Raw genomic sequence first — 18,950 nt, forward strand, 5'->3', positions numbered from 1 at the left:
AGGGGCAGGTATCATAAGTTTTCTTCTTCCTGCTCCTTTTCATTTATGGTGTTACGTATATAATCATGTAATGTGTTTAATCTATGAATGGAATAAATAGATATGAATGAACGAATGAATCTTTAATTTATTTTCAATTCAGGTTGAGAATGCTGTGAGACAGGGAAAGACAGGGACATCGACATCATGCACTGATGCACAGAGAAAGTGGAATTATTATATTATTAACAAAATATTACACTACCAGTCAAAAGTTCGGACACACCCTCTCATTTAATGGTTTTTCTTTATTTTATTTTTTACATTGTAGATTCTTACTGAAGACGTCAAAACTATGAATGAACACGTATGGAATTATGTAGTAAACAAAAAAGTGTGAAATAACTAAATATGATTCATATTTTAGAGTCCTCAAAGTAGCCTCCCTTTGTTGTAAACCCAATGAGCTTCATGATGTAGTCACCTGAAATGGTTTTCACTTCACAGGTGTGCCTTGTCAGGGTTCATTTGTGGAATTTATTGCCTTCTTAATGGGGTTGGGACCATCAGTTGTGTTGTGCAGAAGTCAGGTTGGTGCACAGCTGACAGCCCTATTTGACAACTGTTAGCTGATTGGTTCTTGCCATAATATGAATTCTAAGTAAAGAGAAACGAGTCCATCATTACTTTAAGAAGTGAAGGTCAGTCAGTCCAGAAAATTGCAAAAACTTTGACTGTGTCCCCAAGTGCAGTTGCAAAAATCATCAAGCGCAACTAAGAAACTGGCTGACATGAGGACCGCCCCAGGAAAGGAAGACCAAGAGTCACCTCTGCTGCTGAGGATAAGTTCATCAGAGTCACCAGCCTCAGAAATCACATGTTAACATCACCTCAGATTAGAGCCCAGATCAATGGCACACAGAGTTCTAGTAGCAGACACATCTCTACATCAACTGTTCAGAGGAGACTGCACCAATCAGGCCCTTATGGTCAAATGGCTGCTAGAAAACCACCACTAAGGAAAAACAACAAGCAGAAGAGATTTGTTTGGGCCAAGAAACACAAGGAACGGACATTAGACCAGTGGAAATCTGTGCTTTGGTCTGATGAGTCCAACTTTGAGATCTTTGGTTCCAACCAACGTGTCTTTGTGCGACGCAGAAAAGGTGAACAGATGGTCTCTACATGCATGGTTCCAACCGTGAAGCATGGAGGAGTTGGTGTGATGGTGTGGGGGGGGCTTTGCTGGTGACACTGTTGTGGATTTATTCAAAACTGAAGGCACGCTGAACCAGGACACAGGACAATGACCCCACACAGACCTCCAGGCTGTGTAAGGGCTATCTGACCAAGAAGGAGAGTGCACCAGATGACCTGGCCTCCACAGTCACCTGACCTAAACCCAATGGAGATGGTTTGGGATGAGATGGACCGCAGAGTGAAGGCAAAGGGGCCAACAAGTGCTCAGCATCTCTGGGAACTCCTTCAAGACTGTTGGAAAACCATTTCAGGTGACAACTTCATGAAGCTCATCAAGAGAATGTCAAGAGTGTGTAAAGCAGTAATCAAAGCAAAGGGTGGCTACTCTGCAGAATCTAAAATATGAATCATATTTAGAGTTATTAAACACTTTTTTGTTTACTACATAATTCCATATGTGTTCATTCATAGTTTTGACGTCTTCAGTGAGAATCTACAATGTAAATTGTCATGAAAATAAAGAAAAACCATTAAATGAGAGGGTGTGTCCAAACCTTTGACTGGTACTGTATATATTATACACTGTTATTCTTGTGACACTGCAGTCAGTCCTCTTTAGCACCCAGCGTCTCTTCTCCGGTGGTCTCTCACAACCACAAGTAGGGTACGGGCTCTCCGTGGGCTTTTTGTCAACAAAATGAAACGAGCACACATACAATGTTTTCGGTGTTTTTTGTTTTTCAAGCTGAGTTGTTTCAGCCACATCCTTCTGAGTTCCTCATCCCTCGGTAGGCGATGGAAGCTGTACCGACTGTCACAACAACATTCCCTCTTCGTCCGGGTGCATGTTCAAAACGCTGCTCTTGTAGCCACAGATTCAACTTCGCCTGGTTATTAGTACAACCGCGAACAGTGCAACATGTTCCCGAGCTGCGCAAGAACACTTTTAAATGCTACGGGAGCTGATAATCGTTTAGTAAATAACAGTAAAGACCAGTAAATTTCCAAATAAACCGCTACGGGGAACGAAAATCGCTAGCAACCGCTAGCAACCAGTGACTCACTGCTACTTCCGGTGTGTCACCGGAAGTTGCGCCCATAATCGTTTCTACATCAGTGTCCCCAGGAATAAGGTGGATAGGGGGGGAAGGTGATGACAGTCCTAAGGGCCACACACAGCCCCCAGTAGCCTCTACGACTAAATTATTATGCATAGGCTTAACTAATATATATTCATAGTAATGAATCCGAACTAAAATAAAGCCACAAAGTCACGCCATATTTCAATTTTAATAATTTCAATAACCCTCTTGGCCCCTTCTTCCTCTTCTTCTCCTTCCAGCTACTACCATCAGGCAGGCGTTTTATTGTACCACTGGCCCGTAAAAACATCTACAAGAAGTCCTTCATCCCCTCTGCAACAGCCATACTGAACAGCACAACATGAACACCACAGTCAGCTGATACCTCAACACCCCATGTCCTGTTTGTATATGTCTGTGTGAATGTTTTTCTTGTGACTGGAGCCTTGTCAAAGACAATTTCTGTAACCTTGTGTAACAGACAATAAAGTATTATCTTATCTCATCTTATCTTAAAAAATGGTTTGGTCCACACCGCGGGTTCGAATTGAGCGCGAGCGAACTCCAGCAGGGAGTGAGGAAGATGAAGATGATGGCACAAAAAACATCTGGAGACTAGAAAAGACTAGAGAGGGAGGCCAGGGCTAGGAGCAACAGAGCAGGGGCCCAGGACATCAACATTTTATAAGAATGGTGAGAGTAAAACTACCGAGGGCGCCTCTTGTTTATTCATTCATTCATTCATTCATTGTCTGTAACGCGTACCTGACGGGGCGGGGCTGTAGCTTACGTTAGCTGTCAATCATCGGGTGAGAGCCGGGAAGTGGCCAGTTCATTGTAGAGCAGCGATTCCTAGTGTAGATAACTGAACGTTACTAATGTGGAGGCTATCTACAGCGGACTGTGTGTTTCACACATATTACTGTCGGACAGTGCTCCAGTCAGCACCAAGCACCCGCTCACTTACCAGGCTACACTGAACTGTATTATGACGCATTCAAGTTCTACTCAGTAATTATGAGCATTAGGCGAAGGTCAATAACGTTATCATGATGTGTTCAAGTGTGGTCTTGTTAAAATGTGTTCACTATTGGTGGGACATTTGAAAATACAAAGAAGTTAAATGTTCCAACAAGATTTGTTGTTGTTTTCACAGCGATATAAAATAAAATACACCATAATGGCTGACAATAACAAAAAGACAAGTTAGAATTGTGGACAGTTTACACTGACTTCTGGATGCTTTAAAAATATTTTTTGCCTGACAAGGGTGACATTACTCAAAAGAGCTTGCCCTCCACATACAATGGCAAAGTGAAGCTGTCTGCCTGGAGCTATGGTAGCCTACTGAGTAAGCCCATTTAGATTTTGTGTATTCTTCATCAGTTAATAAATACAATAAAATACCCACTACCTATTTGTTGAGTGGTTAATTGAACATGTATGCAATCAGAGGTGGAATAACGTGTTGCAAATCAGAGAAATGGGAATCATTTACATAACACTACTCTAACTCATTGTTGAGTGGTTATACACCAGGCATCAACAGAAAAACAAATAAAAACATCATAATACACAGATGTAAAAAAAGTGGCAATGAATGGGGTAGAGGGGCCCACGCCGATATTCTTTCAGGGGGCCCAGAATTCCTAGCAACGGCCCTGGATCGAGCTGATCATCCTTTTGTTTTTATTTCATCTTTGTTATCAGAATAAAGACGATTGGAAGGACATCGATACGTCTCCCTCCTTCACAAAAATAATAAAATATAAAAAAGAAAAACACAACGCAAGATTACACCGGTTACATGAGCTGTTCTGCTCAAGGTTCCTTCCTGTTAAAAGGGAGTTTTTCCTGCCACCATCTCCTTCAGGCTGCTCTGGTGGTTTCAGGCCGGACTTTGTAAAGCGTCTTGAGACAATTTGTTTTGTTATTGACGCTATAGAAATAAAGCTGAATTAAAAAGCACGAGAACATAAGGATAAAAAATATAAATATGACGGATCCAACAGTGGAGAACCTGTGTATGACATCTGTAGCAACAAAGGCCTGTTCAGGTGTCATTAATCATTTTAAGTTACACAAATCATACTGTGATTACACACAGGTCACCACTTAATGATTTTAAGCCATTCTGACATTAATGTCCTCTTACCTGTTAACGTTATTTTGCCAAAACCAAGTTCAAGATTAACATTACATGCATGTTAGCTAATTTATGAGGTAAACTATTTTTACCAACCTCATACAGAGGCATTATGTTTAAAGGTATCATCATAGTAAAGTCTATATTACTTCTATATTACCTATTGATTTCTATACAAGTCGGTTTAATAACCGTAACAACCAACAATGTGCTCCCGTTAACATCACAGCTAATGAATTACGAAGGCTAATTCATTAGCTGGCTAACAAGCTAGCTAACAAGCTAGCTAACAAGCTGAGCTAACGCGCCTGTTTTGCAAACACCAATGCTTGCTAATTAATGCGAACTTATTTAGAATAAAACCAATGTTTCACTCACCGAAAAAACTGGAGAGCAGATTTCTTTGAAGGTCTGCTAGAACAATTAACCGAACAACAAGCCATTCAGTGGTATCTACGGGTACAATTTTCCAAAACTGACTACAAGCACTGCTGGATGGTAATGACACTAATTAGCTAACTGGGGACTAGCGGAGAGACCAAAGCTAGCAGCTAGTAGCTAGCACCAAGGGACCGCGCCCATACGTCACCTGTCACTCAAGGCGAGAACGCCCTTAATTATGCAGAATTTTAAACCTTAATAAATAATTAATAACAAATACGTTAGAAAAAATTCACCCCCCGTACAGTTGTCATGAATAAATCGTTTCTTGTACCAGGCTGTAAACATGTTTAATATTGCTGTAAAGTTGGGCATTTTAACATGGGGGTCAATGGGGATCTGCTCCCTGTTGGAGCCTCTAGTGGTCACTCCATGAACTGCAGTTTATTACACTTCCGCACTGGCTTCAATTTTCAAACCCGGAGGTTGCTGCCGGCTATATATACATTTATATATATATATGCCCGGTAGCGGTTTTAGCACGGGCAGCCGCCCGGGGCGGCATTTTTTCATGACACAAGGGGGGCGGCACGAGCACTTGGAAAAAAATAAACAAATCTGCACAGCTACATGGTTTTCTATTATCTGTCACATCTGTGTGGGGATATTGTCGCCCCCTTCAGCGGCAGGCGCCCTGATTTCCCTGCGCTCGCAGGGGGTCTCGCCTGGGGCGTAATTCAGTGTAGAACCGCCACTGTGCTTCTCCCGGCCACCATAGAAGACAAGATGGCTGCTGTTACATCAGCGTCTCTCTGCATGACTTTACTGAGCGTCGTCCTGTCTGTCTCTGTCTCTGTCTCTGCTGGTGAGTTGAAACCAAAGCGGGTGACTGGATCTAGTAGATCTGGATCAACCACATGTTTGAGGAGACACTATAAACACTTTGTTTTGCTGTTGGACAGTGAAACTAACTTGGTTTGTTCTCCCACAAGGAGCCTACACTGTAACGGGTATGGGCGGTCCGTTCCTCGTTGTTCTCTGAAGTCGGCATCCTTCTCTTATTATTCTGCTAAAACTCTCTCATCAGTTGTGTTGAGTTTCTCCGTGTTCTTTAAAGTCAGAGGATCATTTAGGAGTTGGAGCTGATAAATGTTCAACAACCGCTGCTTTTCTGAAATCGTGATCGCAACATTAATTTAGTGTCTACTAGCGATTTATGGGTGGCTCCATAACCTCAACGGTTCTAGTTGGACAAGTTTGACATGACTGATAGAAACATTGAGGAAACTAAACAGTACAATGAGACATCTGTTAATAAAAAGTGTTGAACTCGGGCGGAGACGAGGAGTCACAACTTCCTGGTCTGAAAGTACCCGGAAGTACCAGCAACTGCAGTTCATCAAGAGTGTTTTTGTGGAGGTAGATATTATTAAGAAGATGTTCATGTATAGAAGATTAGAGTAGAAAGGTTTCCTCTCCATAACGACACACTGATCTTGTGATGTTATGAGTATAGTTAGATAAGAACTCCATTACCCAGCATGCCACAGTAGTCAGGACCGTGCGCAGGAGCCCCGCGAGGGACGTCAGTTGTACGTAGCCATGCAGGTAGAACGGGATTGTTTACATGTGAAAAGCTGTTAAGAAAATATAAAACAAACAGCTGTCATGCATCGTCTGCTTATTACAAGTTAGAGCAAGATAACACAGTTAGATGACAGCAGGAATCCCTCTCATCTGATTGGTCGAGGTACTGTTGCTTGAGAAGAAGATACCAGGAGACAACAAAGCTACAAGTTCTACTAACACTTTTCTTATTGCACTATTAGAAGAGGAATGTTCTGCTTTCTATTGTTTTATATTAATTTATACAGTCTGAAGTTAAGCAGGACAGGTTTCTGTTTAAGAAAGATATTTATTTTATTCTGTTAAGTTTGTTATTTTGTATTAAAAATAAATAGTTGAATAATAATTAGTTTTCCATGTGTTCATATCACTCAGAAATATGAATCTAATTCAATTCAGGTTCGAGCCAAATAGTTAAAAAATCGTTTCACACACAAAAAAGCTAAAACAATCCACCACACCAGGAAGATTGAAGACAATCAAGTCTGCCAGCCCTGTTAATGAGGTGTCCCTTATTATTTACTTATCGGCTGTGGCTCAGTAGGTAGAGCAGGTTGTCCACAAACCAGAGGGTTAGCGGTTCAATACCCGGAATGTGCCACATGCCGAAGTGTCCTTGAGCAAGACACTGAACTTTCAGTAGCTCCCAGTAGATGTGGGTAGATGTGTCTATGACTTTAAAAGCACTTTGAGAACCAATAGGTAGAAAAGCGCTATATAAAAGCAAGGCCATTTACCATTTATTTATTATTCAGGAGTTGGTAACCCTAGGTGGACAATACCTCTAGTGTTTTGAATTGAATCAAAGAACTAAAAGGTTTGGGCTCTTGTATGTTTTATGGCATTTCCTTGTTGATGTGACTCAGCAGCAGGTAGATCTCAGAGAGTTGTCCTTGGTTCAGGCTCCTACGTACCGTCTACTCAGACTTCTTCTCTTTGTTCTGAGCTGCAGTGATTTCAGTGAAAGTAACTGTTGATCCACATTTATTTACTTCAACTCCAGCATGAGACAACATCACCTAGCTCAGTAGCCTGTGTTAGACCAGTGTCCTCTCTTTGGTAGCTCCTCCCACTGACTGACTGCTGCATGGTGACCTTTAACCTCTCTGCTCTGTCTTGTTTCCTTCAGAAAAGACAAACATCAGAGCTAAACCTGGACAGACTGTCTCTCTACCATGTAAAGCTCTGAACAATGATCCTGTCACAGTTGTGGACTGGAGAAGAATCGATCCAAAGCCAGAAGAAGATCTTCTTTTATATCGAGGTGAGAGATTTGATCCAGAGTACCAGCATCCATCTTATAAGAACCGAGTGGATCTACAGGACAGACAGATGAAGGATGGAGACGTGTCTCTGATTCTGAAGAATGTGACGATAGAGGACAGAGGAACATACGAGTGTTATGTTGTCCAGATAAAATCAACCATCAGCATCATCAGACTGGAAGTAGATCCAGGTGAGTGAGTAGAGTTGAGTTTGTGTCTTTGTCGCTGATCAGAGTTGAAGCTGCTTCCTGGTTGTGATGATGTGAGAGAGAAAGATCTCAGATCAGATGTTTGACTTTTAGAAAGATGTTGTTGATGAGACTTTCTAGAAAACAGCTGGTCTGAGTGATGTGATCAGAGTGCAGTAGATAATGTCTGACAGCAGTTTGTTCTTCACTCATCAGCTACCTCACACCTCACACCTCATTCTGTCTGCAGGTCACACAGATGGACGGAGGAGGAGGGAGGAGACAAGGAGGGAGGAGACAAGGACAGAGGAGACAAGGAGGGATCTATTGGTCTGATAGTTGGTCTGTTGTTGTTTTTCTGATCTTCAGAAGACGTAAACATCATTTGAATCCTGATCCATACCAGCCTCCTCCTGAACAATCAGCTGATCCTCCAGCTTCCAGATGAACTCTGAGTGTCCTGCTGCCATGACTGAGTATTTGTTTCAACATTAGTCTCGTTCTAATGTGACTGTTACTAAATGAACATTTCCTCATCAAACTGATCCTCAGGTAGAGATCAGCTGTTACTGAGTATTTACACAACAAAGACACAATGGATGATGATTACTGGTGATTAATAGAAACCAATAGAAACAGTGTGAAGGATCATGTTGATATGCTGCATGTATGAATGAACTGATCTACTTCTTCTTCTTCTTTCTCAGTCTCCAGTAGAACAGCTGGGTTCTGTTGGGTTCTTCCTGTTCTAATGTTTTTGGCGTTAGAGCTGCTCTTGGTTTTTCAGGTTTTTTGTTTAAGACATATTTTCTAGACTTTATTGCACATTATTGCTTTTATTATTGTTACTGTTATTGTCTTAATTGTTTATAGTCTAAATGTTCTTATATCCAATCAAATCCAATCCACTTTATTTATATAGCACAATTTAAACAATTACAAGGTTTCCAAAGTGCTTTCCAACATAAAACACAATAAAACACAATAAATAAATAACACAATAAAAACACAATAAAATATTAAGTAATAAAGATGTGCACGCATACACAAAAAATAAAATAAAATCACATAAAATCAACACTCTACATGGTGTTAAAAGCCAAAGAAAAGAGGTGGGTTTAAAGAAGTGTTTTAAAATGAGCCAGTGAGGAGGCCTGTCTAATGTGCAGCGGCAATTCATTCCACAGTTTTGGCGCTGCAACCGCAAACGCTCGATCCCCTCTGAGCTTAAGCCTAGTTTTAGGCACCGTCAGGAGCAGCTGGTCAGCTGACCTGAGAGATCGGCTAGGGGTGTAGGGATGCAGAAGCTCAGAGAGGTAAGGTGGGGCAAGGCCATTCAAGGCTTTAAAAGCAAATAAAATAATTTTAAAATGGATCCTAAAATGGACAGGCAGCCAGTGGAGTGAAGCTAAAATGGGTGAAATGTGCTCATACTTGCGTGTACCAGTTAAAAGACGTGCAGCAGCATTTTGTACCAGTTGAAGACGACTGATCGAGGACCCACTAACCCCCATATAAAGAGCATTACAGTAATCCAGCCGAGTGGTCACAAAGGCGTGGATTACTGTCTCGAAGTGTTGTCTCTGAAGGACTGGTTTGATTTTTGCCAGCTGCCTTAACTGAAAAAAGCTCGACTTCACCACAGCTTTAATTTGGCTATCAAATTTAAGCGCTGATTCTGTGCTGTGCTAAGTTTTAAAACCGGATTGGAAAATCTCAAGAATATTTTGTTCATTTAAAAAGTCCATGAGTTGGGAACAAACAATCTTCTCTAAGATTTTGGAGAAGAAAGGCAATTTAGAGATTGGCCTGAAATTTGCCAAAAACAGTAGGATCCAGCCCAGGTTTTTTTAACAAAGGTTGCACAACTGCATGTTTAAAATTTACAGGGACCACTCCAGAGGACAGACTGCTGTTGATAACTGTGAGACAAGATGGCCCAATAGTGGGAAAAACCTCCTTAAAAAATCGAGGTGGGACAGTATCATCAGGGGAACCTGAGGGCTTCAAATGACTCACAATTTCCTGGACAAAGGGAAGAGTCACAGGGTCAAACGTGTCCAACACAGCAGAGCAGGGGACAAACACTGAAGGATCTGAGGCAGGAGGTGAAATAAGTGCTCTGGTAGAGGTGATTTTGTCAATGAAGTGGTGAAGAAAGTTCTCACACAGCAGGGGAGGCCTCAATTCCAGTCTTATATTGTTATTTAACCATCTGATGACAAGATATTCTTCTTTAAACTCACCTGGAACCCGTCTGAGAAGAGAGAGACACCAAGATGGAGGAAGAGAGTTTCCAGAGTTCCAGTCTGAACCAGGAAGTGGTTTGATCTCGGTGGTCCTGAAGGTCAAGACGCAGCAACATTTCAGATTACAACACTTCTTGTTTCTGATTGGACAGAATTCATGCTAAAATATAAGCATATCAAGAATGACATATATGTATGTCCTCTTAAAGCCATCTGGTCCTCCATTCTTTCCAACGTGGTTTAAAACTCGCGCACAGACACAGCTGAGCAGAAACAGGAAATGACGTTACACTGTTAGGTTCTGTCCAATCAGAAACAAGAAGTGTTGTCCCTACACTTCATCTGAAATGTCGTGTTTTGACCTTCAGGGCCACCGTACTGATCAGAGTTCTTCCTCTAAATGTTGAAGCTCCTCCTCCATCTTGGTGTCTCTTGTTACAGGAACAGATTTCCTGTGTGTCTTAGTTGACATGCTGGATGTCTGTCTGTCAGCTTCTTTCTATTGATCTCTGTTGCTTGTGTTCTTTTAATTAAAGTTGTTTTTATCTCAGGAACTGCTTTCTATCTATGTTGCTCTAATGTTGTTTAATCCTCAATAACAACAATAAAAGTCTTTCAGCTGAAACTGTGGATTCATGTTTTAGTTTCTTTCAGTTTCAGTTGGATGGAGAAAAGAAGAGGAGGATCAGGGACTTAGTTTGATGACAAGAAGATGAGGAAGATGATTTTCATGTCAGAATAAAAACCCACTGAAGACATGAAAATGCTGTCTGACTTGTGTTCCTCCTGCTGTGTTCATGCTGTGGATCTGATCTCCAGTCAGGACCAGCCTGGTAAACAGCCTGGTCCTGACTGGAGATCAGGGACTGGGACTTTCTCTGAGAGGAAACATCAGTTTCAGTTGGATCCAGAATCTTTTTTCCACCACTAGTGGTGGGCAGTTGTGGACAGTAACGAAGTAAATTTACTTGAGTACTGTACTTAAGTACAGTTTTTGAGTATCTGTACTTTACTTGAGTATTATTTTTGGGGGATACTTTTACTTTCACTCCACTACATTTGAAGGACAAATATTGTACTTTTTACTCCACTACATTTCTGTTGATGCTCTCGTTACTCGCTACTTCTGAGCTTACGTCAGCTGATTATTTTATTATTATTATTATTATTATTTCCAAATTCTGAGAAAATAAACTGTTTCTGCTCATTCGCTACGTCATGCCATACAATCCATACAATGCAGGAAGAAACTGGAGAAACACCTGGAGAAACTCCCACCGAGCACCCGTGGCCTTACCTCAGACCCATGTTTGAGATTCTTGCCACAAAAACTGACTCGTTTCAGTTTAAATGTTTGTCGTGCTTACCGCGAACAAATTATATCACGGCCTCGTCTTCCAACATGAGAAAGCACGTCGCGGTATGTAAAGTAGCTACTGACATTAGCTAGCTTAATGTTTGTTAAATTGATGATGAACATTTTAAACGTATTTGACCGAGCTCGTAGTGAGAGAGAGAGAAGCTGTCTGCAAGAGAAAGAGAGAGGCTGTGGATGGTAGAGTGGATTGTATAATGACAATAAAGCTACTTTCCTTTCCTGTATTTCCTGAGATACTTTTTAAATACTTTTACTTAAGTATTTTTTAAGCAAATACTTTAGTACTTTACTTAAGTAAAATTTTGACTAAGCTACTTTTACTTGTATTGGAGTAATATTTGACAAGGAGTATCTGTACTTTTACTCAAGTAGTGAAGGTGTGTACTCTGTCCACCTCTGGTGGTGGGAAAAGAGATTCATTGAACCGGCCACCAAAGACGCCTCAAGACGCCTCATGAATCTAGAGTCTATTGAACCAGCTCAGTTGAGTCCTACCACGTTTGATTGATATATAATCAATAAACGACACCATTCAAACATCTTACATCTCACTCGGCACAGAAACAAAATGTTCTACCTGACTTGACTACTAGCAAACTAAGACACTGACTCACTTACAGACAATACGCAGAGAAACTAAACTTAACTGACTCATAACCGCTGCTCATGGATCCCTGCTTAACCGTAACGACGATAAGTTTGGTTTCTCTGCAGAGTTGGTGAGTGAAGCTCCATTCTCATCTCAGAGAAAACACCAATGCTCGTAATCTGTTGCCGCCTATAGCCAGTCTAAAGATGGAAAAAGCTAACCATATTTTAACATTTAGACCATTAATTACAGACAAGAATGTCTGTCTTCTTCTAGTAACATTATGATACTGAATCTGACTGGAGCCTATGTTGTGAGTGCATTAATATCCTACTCTGCATCCACTCCACGTACATTTGGAGAAATGTACGTCAGAAGAAAAAGTGTTATTTCGTAGTAGTGACCCTGTACCTCAAAGGCAGACCTCTCCAGGTTGGAGAAGCTGATCAAGCGGGCTGGCTCTGTGGTTGGCACGAGGCTGGACCCTCTGGCTACTGTAGCAGAGAGCAGGACACTTAAAAAACTAACGAGTATCCTGGACAATGCCAGCCACCCTCTGCACACGACCATTAGTAGCCAGAGAAGCACCTTCAGCGAGAGGCTGCTCCTCCCAAGGTGCAGGACAAATAGACTGAGGAACTCCTTCGTCCCCCGTGCCATCAAGCTGTACAACCACCACTCACTTGGGGGGAGGAGGACAAAAAGGAAAGGGGCTGAATGACTTTTTTAATTAACCTACAACATGTGCAATAATGATGTACCTGGTACTTCTATATTTATGCAATAACCATTTATGTACAGTCGTCACAATATTTATTTTTATTTATTTTTGTTTTTATTACTATTATTATTATTCTTTACTGGGTGTTTTGGTATTTGGGCTTATTGTAATGTTTCCTACATGTATGTCTGACAGTGCTGTATGCGATGGAGATGTCAATTTCCCTGCGAGAACCTCCCAAAGGGATCATTAAAGTTGTCTATCTATCTATCTGTCTATCTATCTGTCCTCATTCATTTTTTAGCACAGTTTAATTTTGAGCTTTAGGTTTCGGCTTATGTAAAATACTTGATATGATTTTCAGTGGCTTTGTATCACAACTGATAAATGAAAATAACAGGTAACTGTTTACTATGCTTTATTATGTCTTGAGTGAAACACTTTCTTTTGCAATTGGGCCATTTTGGGTCAAGTGACTCAAGTGACTCACAAAACCTGGCTCATATCAGTGAGTGATTCGGACTGATCCAAATCTCTCAAAAGATCTGGCTTTTACATGACTATAGTAGTGACAGAGGTGGAAACAGAGCAGTAGGAGCTCAGAGAGAGCTTCAAAAAAAGTTGGAGGGTGGGGTACTCTCCGCTGAGAGGGGGAGTCCCTGTACGTGCAGCTCAAATGTTTTATGTTTAAAACTGGTTTAATTAAACATTCATTGATATACAACTTTATAGTGTTTTTTGTTGCTACATTGTAGCACTATTTTCTGTATCTACTTAAAGAGGAACTATGCAAGATTTTTACCTTTCTTATACACTTAAAACCCAGTCTGATCCTTTTTAAAGTCACACAGGTGGGGCCTCAATGAGTCCCAGGTACATTGCCCAGTTGGGCCCTATTTAAGATCGTGTCTGATACTTCTTAGTGCTCATGTGGGCAAAGATATGGGGCCTACATGTGTCCTGTGCAACTCACCAAGTTGGGCCCCACCTAAAAACCAGTCAGAACCAACTTGGAACCCATATGGGCAAACACAGGTGAGGCCACTGCGGACAAACCCACTTGGGACCCTTATCAGCAGCCCAAATTTAACCCTTATGGGCCCCACATGGACATGCTGGCTGGGTCTGAGCAGTCTTTCTCTGAGTGCATTATCCACTGTGCCACAAACAACCTGTCTCTCACTAGTGAGTCTCTCAGAGTGCCAAACTCACATGTTTTGCTCCTTGCTTTTGGTCATGGGTGAAAAACTGGTACCTCTCCAAGGTCACGTGCTGGCTAGGCACAAAGTATTCTTCAAACTTTGTCATTAGTTCTGTCAAAGCCATATTAGCATCATCCAGCTGAAAGCTATTATATACAGTATGTCCAAAGCATCTCCAATAACATGCAAAAGGATGTTAGCTTTCAGTTTTTCATCACCACCCCCAGCTCTGCTTGCTGCTAGATATTAAATCTTTGCTTAAAACGCTTCCAGTTATCAGACATGGCAAAACGTCCGTCTGTAGCTGTTCACGGCCACTTTTGACACCACGTGTTATCTTGCTCTAACTTGTAATAAGCAGACGATGCATGACAGCTGTTTTTTTTTATTTTCTTAACAGCTTTTCACATGTAAACAATCCCGTTCTACCTGCATGGCTACGTACAACTGACGTCCCTCGCGGGGCTCCTGCGCCTGGTCCTGACTACTGTGGCATGCTGGGTAATGGAGTTCTTATCTAACTATACTAATAACATCACAAGATCATTGGTCACAGAGCAGCAGACGGCCTGGGAATAAGTTTACCGTAAATGTTCATATAAAGTGTCCTGTTATTTATTCATTCCATTGACATTTTTCAGTGTCGTTATGGAGAGGAAACCTTTCTACTCCAATCTTCTATACATGAACATCTTCTTAATAATATCTACCTCCACAAAAACACTCTTGATGAACTGCAGTTGCTGGTACTTCCAGGTACTCTCACACCCGGAAGTTGTGACTCATCGTCACCGCCCGAGTTTAACACTTTTTATTAACAGATGTCTCACTGTACTGTTTAGTTTCCTCAATGATTCTATCAGTCATGTAAAACTTGTCCAACTAGAACCGTTGAGGTTATGGATCCACCCATAAATCGCTAGTAGACACTAAATTAATGTTGCGATTACGATTTCAGAAAAGCAGCGGTTGTTGAACATTTATCAGCTCCAATTCCTAAATGATCCTCTGACTTTAAAGAACACGGAGAAACTCAACACAACTGATGAGAGAGTTTTAGCAGAATAATAAGAGAAGGATGCCGACTTCAGAGAACAACGAGGAACGGACCGCCCATACCCGTTACAGTGTAGGCTCCTTGTGGGAGAACAAACCAAGTTAGTTTCACTGTCCAACAGCAAAACAAAGTGTTTATAGTGTCTCCTCAAACATGTGGTTGATCCAGATCTACTAGATCCAGTCACCCGCTTTGGTTTCAACTCACCAGCAGAGACAGACAGGACGACGCTCAGTAAAGTCATGTAGAGAGACGCAGATGTAACAGCAGCCATCTTGTCTTCTACGGTAGCCGCCAGGCCAGAAGCCTCTGTACATAGACGCCTCATTGAGCGGGTTGGCCTGTTGCTGCAATACGTCAACGTCGCCGCCATGGAGTGAACTTTATTAAGCGTCTTCTACAAAGTACTCTAAGTTAATGTCTCTCATTTAAATATTCACACACTAATGTATATACTCAGGAAACCGATAGGAACCAAAAACATTAATGTCACATTATGTTACAGACGGTGAGAACAGATTGTTACAGTTGTGTATCTGCAGCAGATTTGCTCCTCGAGTGTCTGAGTGCCTTAGTTTGCTAGTTGTCAAAGTAGGTAGTACGTTTTGTTTCTCTGCAGAGTGAGATGTAAGATTTCTTCTGTCTGTACCCGGCTGGCCTTAGACAGATGGTTCCTCCATATGAGCTGGGTTCTACTCGAGGTTTCTTCCTGTTAAAGGGAGTTTTTCCTGCCACCGTCTCCTTCAGGCTGCTCTGGAGGTTTCAGGCCGGGTGTTGTAAAGCGTCTTGAGATGATGTTGTTATTGTTGCTATATAAATAAAATTAAATTGAATGGTGCCGTTTATTGATTATATATCAATCAAATGTGGTAGGACTCAACTGAGCCGGTTAAATAGACTCTAGATTCATGATTCTTGAGTCTTCTTTGGTGGCTTGTTCAATGAGCTGGATCCAGAATCTTTTTTTCCACCACTAGTGACATGCATCAGTTTTATATTTACTATAACGTTTGTTTTTGAGACAATACGTTGGCAGGTGACGTACAAAGACAATTTCTGTCTAGTGTCCAGCCTGAATGTTAACAAGAAAAAGTTGCTTTTGAGCTTGTTTTTTTTTACAGGTCTGGTTGCTTATTAGTCTCGCGAGATCTGGTAACATTCCTCCCGGCTACCGTAGAATTTTTTATTTTTTATTATATTTTTTTCTCCCGGCTACCGTAGAAGACAAGATGGCTGCTGTTACATCTGCATCTCTCTGCATGACTTTACTGAGCGTCGTCCTGTCTGTCTCTGTCTCTGTCTCTGTCTCTGCTGGTGAGTTGAAACCAAAGCGGGTGACTGGATCTAGTAGATCTGGATCAACCACATGTTTGAGGAGACACTATAAACACTTTGTTTTGCTGTTGGACAGTGAAACTAACTTGGTTTGTTCTCCCACAAGGAGCCTACACTGTAACGGGTATGGGCGGTCCGTTCCTCGTTGTTCTCTGAAGTCGGCATCCTTCTCTTATTATTCTGCTAAAACTCTCTCATCAGTTGTGTTGAGTTTCTCCGTGTTCTTTAAAGTCAGAGGATCATTTAGGAGTTGGAGCTGATAAATGTTCAACAACCGCTGCTTTTCTGAAATCGTGATCGCAACATTAATTTAGTGTCTACTAGCGATTTATGGGTGGATCCATAACCTCAACGGTTCTAGTTGGACAAGTTTGACATGACTGATAGAAACATTGAGGAAACTAAACAGTACAGTGAGACATCTGTTAATAAAAAGTGTTGAACTCGGGCGGAGACGAGGAACTTCCTGGTCTGAAAGTACCCGGAAGTACCAGCAACTGCAGTTCATCAAGAGTGTTTTTGTGGAGGTAGATATTATTAAGAAGATGTTCATGTATAGAAGATTAGAGTAGAAAGGTTTCCTCTCCATAACGACACACTGATCTTGTGACGTTATGAGTATAGATAAGATAAGAACTCCATTACCCAGCATGCCACAGTAGTTGGGACCATGCGCAGGAGCCCCGAGAGGGACGTCAGTTGTACGTAGCCATGCAGGTAGAACGGGATTGTTTACATGTGAAAAGCTGTTAAGAACATATAAAACAAACATCTGTCACGCATCGTCTGCTTATTACAAGTTAGAGCAAGATAACACAGATAGATGACAGCAGGAATCCCTCTCATCTGATTGGTTGAGGTACTGTTGCTTGAGAAGAAGATACCAGGAGACAATAAAGCTACAAGTTCTAACACTTACTGCACTGTTACAAGAGGAATGTTCTGCTTCTATTGTTTTATATTAATTTATACAGTTTGAAGTTAAGCAGGACAGGTTTCTGTTTAAGAAAGATATTTATATTATTCTGTTAAGTTTGTTATTTTGTTTTAAAAATAAATTATTGAATAATAATTTGTTTTCCATGTGTTCATGTCACTCAGAAATATGAATCTAATTCTATTCAGGTTCTGGTCAAATAGTTAAAAAATCGTTTCACACACAAAAAAGCTAAAATAATGCACCACGCTAGGAAGAGTGAAGATGATCAGGTCTGCCAGCCCTGTTAATGAGGTGTCCCTTATTTATTATTCAGGAGTTGGTAACCCTAGGCTGCAGTGATTTCAGTGAAAGTAACTGTTGATCCACATTTATTTACTTCAACTCCAGCATGAGACAACATCACCTAGCTCAGTAGCCTGTGTTAGACCAGTGTCCTCTCTTTGGTAGCTCCTCCCACTGACTGACTGCTGCATGTTGACCTTTAACCTCTCTGCTCTGTCTTGTTTCCTTCAGGACAGACAAACATCACAACTGAAGCTGGACAGACTGTCTCTCTACCATGTAAAGCTCTGAACAATGATCCTGTCATAGTTGTAGAGTGGAGAAGAACTGACCTGGAGGAAGATGAATATGTTCTTTTTTACCGGGAGAGAAGACTATATACAGGGAACCAGCATCCATCTTATAAGAACCGAGTGGATCTACAGGACAGACAGATGAAGGATGGAAACGTGTCTCTGATTCTGAACAATGTGACGATAGAGGACAGAGGAACATACGAGTGTAGTGTTCTTCAGAATAAAACAAACCAGAAGAGGAGCACTATCATACTGGAAGTAGTTCCACCAGGTGAGTGAGTAGAGTTGAGTTTGTGTCTTTGTCTCTGATCAGAGTTGAAGCTGCTTCCTGGTTGTTGATGTGAGAGAGAAAGATCTCAGATCAGATGTTTGACTTTTAGAAAGATGTTGTTGATGAGACTTTCTAGAAAACAGCTGGTCTGAGTGATGTAATCAGAGTGCAGTAGATAATGTCTGACAGCAGTTTGTTCTTCACTCATCAGCTACCTCACACCTCACACCTGATTCTGTTGCTTCTGTCTGCAGGTCACACAGATGGACACAAGGAGGACGGAGGAGACAAGGATGGATCTGTTGGTCTGATAGTTGGTCTGATAGTTGCTGGTGTTCTTGTTGTTGGTGTTGTTGGTTTTCTGATCTACAGAAGACGTAAACATCATTTGAATCCTGATCCCTACCATACTCCTTCTGAACAATCAGCTGATCCTCAGCAGCTTTAAATGTCTCTGATCAGTTTCCAGCTGAACTCTGAGTGTCCTGCTGCCATGACTGAGTATATTTGTTTCAACATTAGCCTTGTTCTAATGTGACTGTTACTAAATGAACATTTCCTCATCAAACTGATCCTCAGGTAGAGATCAGCTGTTACTGAGTATTTACACAACAAAAACACAATGGATGATGATTACTGGGGATTAATAGAAACCAATAGAAACAGTGTGAAGGATCATGTTGATATGCTGCATGTATGAATGAACTGGTCTTCTTCATCTTCAGTCTCTACTAGAACAGCTGGGATCTTTTCTGTTCTAATG

The 18,950-nt window shown here is 41.3% G+C and overlaps 1 protein-coding gene and 1 long non-coding RNA gene across 2 annotated transcripts in view; one reads left to right on the forward strand and one right to left on the reverse strand.

The window, feature by feature from the left end:
- LOC311492977 (uncharacterized protein) overlaps nt 1-18,950 on the forward strand; it is a gene marked incomplete at both ends in the record, with an annotated part of 242,465 nt that overhangs the window by 175,875 nt on the left and 47,640 nt on the right. The window lies entirely within an intron of this gene.
- Nucleotides 1-18,950, reverse strand: part of LOC311491913 — a 49,273-nt gene that overhangs the window by 6,792 nt on the left and 23,531 nt on the right. The gene's annotated exons all lie outside the window — the stretch shown is intronic.

This window comes from Chelon labrosus (assembly GCF_963514085.1).
Source record: "Chelon labrosus genome assembly, chromosome: 1".
Taxonomy (NCBI): Eukaryota; Metazoa; Chordata; class Actinopteri; order Mugiliformes; family Mugilidae; genus Chelon; species Chelon labrosus.